Source organism: Prunus dulcis, chromosome 8 (assembly GCF_902201215.1).
Source record: "Prunus dulcis chromosome 8, ALMONDv2, whole genome shotgun sequence".
Taxonomy (NCBI): domain Eukaryota; kingdom Viridiplantae; phylum Streptophyta; class Magnoliopsida; order Rosales; family Rosaceae; genus Prunus; species Prunus dulcis.
In genome coordinates, this window is record NC_047657.1 from 4,283,396 (window position 1) to 4,288,890 (window position 5,495).

Sequence of the window (5,495 nt, forward strand, 5' to 3'; positions counted from 1 at the left end):
TTTTAAATTTATTTTGAATATTTTGATANAAAACCTTAAAAAGCAACCTACACAACACTTAAAAGAATTAACACAAAGTTTCACCATCAACAAATCATAATTAAAATAGGATGCAAGAAAAATATCTTCAAACATATCTTCATCACACTAAGAAGGGAGAGTCTTATTCAAATTTGTAGTGGATGTTTTACTCCCCATTTCTACAAAATATAATAAAATAAATCAAACCAATTTGAGTTAGAACACATAAAAATAAGAAAATAATCGGATTCAAATATACTTATAGAAATGAAAATATTACCCATTTCAATTGATTCATAGAACTCCATCTCCTCAATGCTTGGCACATATTGCAATGAAGATATATCTTCGGACCTTATCTAATTTTGAGAGCAAATCAAAGCCTCAACCATCCTAGGAGACAATGAGCTTCGAAACGAGTCAATCACTCTCCCACTTGTGCTAAAACAAGACTCCGAAGCTATTGTGGAAGTAGGGATTGCAAGCACATCCTTTGCAATTGATGCCAAAGTAGGATACTTGAGCCCATTTATTCTCCACCACCCTAGTATATCAAACTCCTCATCAATGGATTCAAGTGGATCCAACAAGTACCTATCCACTTCATGTGTTATAACCACATTCTCACTCTCTTGTTGAATTTTTTTCCACTTTTCCATCATGGTTTTTCGTTTACGACCTCCAAAAACCAAAGAAGAGTCGCTTTCATTGTTAGTACTACCACCACTCTCATTGGTAGTACTAGTAGCACCCATATTGTTACTACTAGGCTTATACACTTCATACATATTCAAAAGAAGTTGTTTCACCTCATTTGTCTTTTGAGCCACCAATCTATAACAAGTAGGATCATTTTCAAATATTTCATCAAAGATGTGCTTCATATGGCGAAGCTTGAATTGAGGATCAATCACAACTCCTATCATCAAGAATGGGTTCACTTTATAAAGTACACCTCAGTATTTATCATATTTCTTCTTCGTTGATGCTACTATATTATTTAAAAGCGTGTCCATGGTTGTCCGTTCTTTAATAGGAGTTGTAAAAGATATCTTCCAAACTGTTGAGGTTGTTGCACCGGATGTTGTTCCCCTAGTGTGAAACCATTTGGTTCGGTGTCTCGGAGTTGTAATCTTCCTATTAATGATTGTGACAGCTTTTACAGGATACGTACTACCTTAGGGTCAGATGAGCTTTTGAGGAGCTACAATAATTACAAGCTTAGCTAGTGCCATACCTGTAGTAGGGGATACCATAGTGACTTGGCTTTGTAAGATTTACATTCTAATACAAACTCTAAGATGGTCTTCTAATCACTTAAGGATAACTAGTCCATTGTCAATTAGGATTACATGGATCAATTTAATTTTAAGGCTTGATATATGACTGTTTCAGATAAATACAAGTGCTTAAGATTTCCTAACTCTAAATAGATTGAGATACCTAATCCTTTTGGTTAAAGGAGTTTAAGCAATCCATGATGAGGAGGATTCTTAAACTATTCCTATAAAAGGGAGGTCCCTATGCTAACGGCAAACAACTCTTAAATTATTCTACCCCATCAAGAAGAGATTCAAGAGCCGGATAGTATAGAGAAACTACCCTACTGCAAATCTGCCTAAAACCAGTGATCCTGTTCAAGAATACTGCTGCAGAATTCCAATTTCCTTCCAGAGTAAGAAATCAAGTTCTTGTGCAGCAATTATCACAATGTCGGATCAAGGTATGTGTTTTGAGTATATAAACATATTAAAGTCTAACATGTGGTATCAGAGCATAGGTTATATGTTCTTAACCTAATTACAAGATAAAATTCGCCTTAAAGGATTGAAATATGTTTTATATCGTCATTATAAGCATGTATGTTTTGATTGCATATCTTAATTGTTAAAGGTATGAGTTAAACATCAAGTTCTCTACTTAAATCATACTTGAAAGACTGATTCATCAAAGTTTGGGGATGATCTTGAATCAATTAAGTGAGCCACAGCAACTAAATCGATGCAGGAAATTCTTCAATCAAAGTTCCTGATCAAGATTGCATTATATTCAATCTCTCTTGTACAAATCTCTGTCCACAGATGTGAATTGTGCAAGAAGGATTAATTATAATGGAACAGTTTAGAAAAACAGATTGTATGAGCAAACAATGAGTGTTTCTCCATCCACAGATGTAGAATCATTCGTTGTTTCAAGACTGCTTCTACAGATTTGTTGTTCGAATACCATGGAACTTGTTTGATTTGTGACCTACAGGTGCAAATCAATAATGTTTAATTAAGATTATTGGGGATTTGTATTTATGTTTTCTTGAAATTACAGTCAATGCTACAAGCTACAACTCCATGGAAATCTTAACCTGTTCAAACTATCTAAAGTGGAAAGAAGAGCTGGAAATTTCAATAGGGCTAATGGACTATGATATAGCTCTAAAATGGGATGCACTTAAGGAACCTGCTGCAGAAAACCATGACACTTTCTTTAAGAGGAAGTATTCCAAGATCAGAAAGTGCCAAAGATTTTCTTGCTGCCATTGGTCAGAAATTTAAAGAATATGAGAAAGGAGAGAAAGGTGTCCTGTTGAACAAATTGACTGAGATGAAGTATGATGGGCGAGGTTGTGTAAGAGCTCACATAATGAATATGAAAAACATTGCGAACAAGCTAAAGGGACTAAACATGACTATAGATGACACTACTACAAAAAAGCAAAAAGACGACGGTAAATCACCGTCGTGTATTCGGTTTTTCAATGGTCGTGGAATCCATCGTCATCTTTTCCCTCATAAACCACGACGCTAAATCACCGTCGTTGTTAAAATATACAGCGTCATCAACAAATACAAAACGACGTCTTTGTACTGCAAAAAGATCTAAAAAAGCAGTCGAGGATGAGAATAGGCGACCAACTCTCTAAAAAAACCGTCGTTAAAAAGGAAAAATATGACACATATTAACAGAACAAGGCCGCACGATAGACATACAACGACGAAAATTAAAATAAGACGCCGTTAAATATCATTTTCACGACAATAAAAAATATGACGTCTTTAAATACATTAGAAGACGGCGTTATTGATTCCTACTACGTCGCCTATATAAAAACAGCCGTCGTAAAATAAATTTTCCACTTCGATTTTTCTATAAAAGATGACGTGGAAATAGTTGTCAGTGTCATTATTTATGACGTATGTATTTATAGAGTAGACGCTGAACAACGAAACAACGTCGGTTACAAATATATGAGAGTCGTATTACAAAATTTATACGTCCTATTTTCAGAAACAAACAACGACGATAAATATTAGGCGTTGTTAAATAAAACAACGTCGAAAACAAATAAAAACAGACGTGTTTAGTCTGCTAAAGTTTTAAAAAATAGTCGAGGATGAGAATAGACGACCAACTCAAACAAATCACCGTCGTTAAAAAGGAAAATTATGACACATATTAAAAGAACAAGGCCGCAAGATAGACATACAACGACGACAACTAAAACACTACGCCGTTAAATATAATTTTCACGACAAGAAAAAATATGGCGTCTTTAAATACATGAGAAGACGACGTTATTGAAATCTACTACGTCTCTTATTTACAAACAACCGTCGTGAAATAAATTTTCCACTTCAATTTTTCTAAAAAAGATGATGTGGAAATAGTTGTCAGTGTCATTATTTACGACGTATGTATTTATATAGTTGACGTTGAAATGCGAAACAACGTCGGTGGCATTTATATAGTCGGCGTTGTATTTATATGTATTCATTACTCACGACGCACTTATTAATGTAGACGACGTTGAACTTCTAAACAACGTCGGTTCCAAATAAATGAGAGCCGTATTACAGAACATATAGACGGCGTTGATTATGATGAGAGCCGTATTACAAATAACGTCGTTTAATTGATATTAGGCGGCGGTTATAATGAATTACCGTCGGAATTCATTTCGTTCCTCTTCGTTTATAAAAGAACTTGCGACGTGGAAAATGTATGATGGCGTCGTATTTTTTAACGTTCAGATTATTTATCTCGTTTTTTAGACGTCGGTATTATGGGATTGGAGTCGTGTTATTTTGAATTACATGGCGGTTCTTAATCCTTCCCCGACGTGATATCCTGAATAATTGCTTCACAATAGCGTCGTGGTTCTTCATTGTTACGTTGCTTTAAGGCGTCGGTAAATATGCTGAATAAATGGTTAACCATAACGTCGTGTTTTATTTGAACAGACGTCGTTTTTTATGCAGAATATAATGATGTAATCTGGAACCAGTATTTTTTTCACTGATTGTTTTGTGGCCAAAACCTGTATAATGAAAGTGAAGAAATCACATTACAATATATTACAAAATTAATGTCATACACTGCCAATTACATAAGCATCATTCAATCCATATATCTTCACACCCATCTCGAATATTTTGACCACCTAACTCACCCACCGGTTCATCAAATGTGTCAACATTTGGCATCCCTCTAGTAAATGGCTCACACTCAATTATCACATCACCTAAGACTTCATCACCAATAACATCATTATATTCTCTATTAGGCATTGATAACACTACCGACCAACCACGATGCATCGGGTCGTCAACAAAAAAATATTTGTTTGACTTGAGAAGCCAAAACAAATTGGTCATTCCTATGTCCAATTTTACTCAAATCTACAAGGGTAAATCCAAGTTCGTCGACTACAAGACCAGAACTATCTATCCAATCACACCTAAAGACTGGGATTGTAAACTTTTTGTAGTCAAGGTCCCAAATTTCTTGAATGACACCATAGAAACCCATATTTGAGAGAATTGGGTTTTTATCCTTGGCACTAACAACTTGCATGGTATGTGCAAGTAAATAAACTCCACTATTTTGAGTTGTCCGCACATCATCTTGTGCCTTGATATTGAATTTAATACCTTTAATAAGATAGCTCCTATATAATGGCACTGCCATGTTTGGACCAACTGCTAGCCACCTTAAATTTTCTGATACGCCATGATTGTCTTCCTCAAGTTCACTTTGAACCTGCAAATTAATCATATCTTAATTCAATCTAACATAGAAATAAGAAGAAAATTAAAAAAGAAATATGTTATTCAACAACATATACCTTGAAGCGTAGCCATTGAATGAAAGTGCTATTGTGCTTATCCTGCAGCCACTTTGTTCTCTTTCTAAATTTTGGATAAGCGGTCTTGATGTGGATCATATGTTGCCTACATGACACGAAAAATTCAAGCATTACGGTCCCAAATATATAAGATAAACATAAGAAATAATTTAAAATGGAAACTTAAAGAATAAAACTCATACGTACTCGATATAAGGTAGGACTTCCTCCTTATTCTCCAAGACATATAGATGTGCTTGATTCAACAGGTCCTGATCAACTACGCTCACTGTGCAACCTGATAATGGCTTTGAAACTCCCATCTTTTGGCTTGAAGGCACTCCAACTTTCTACA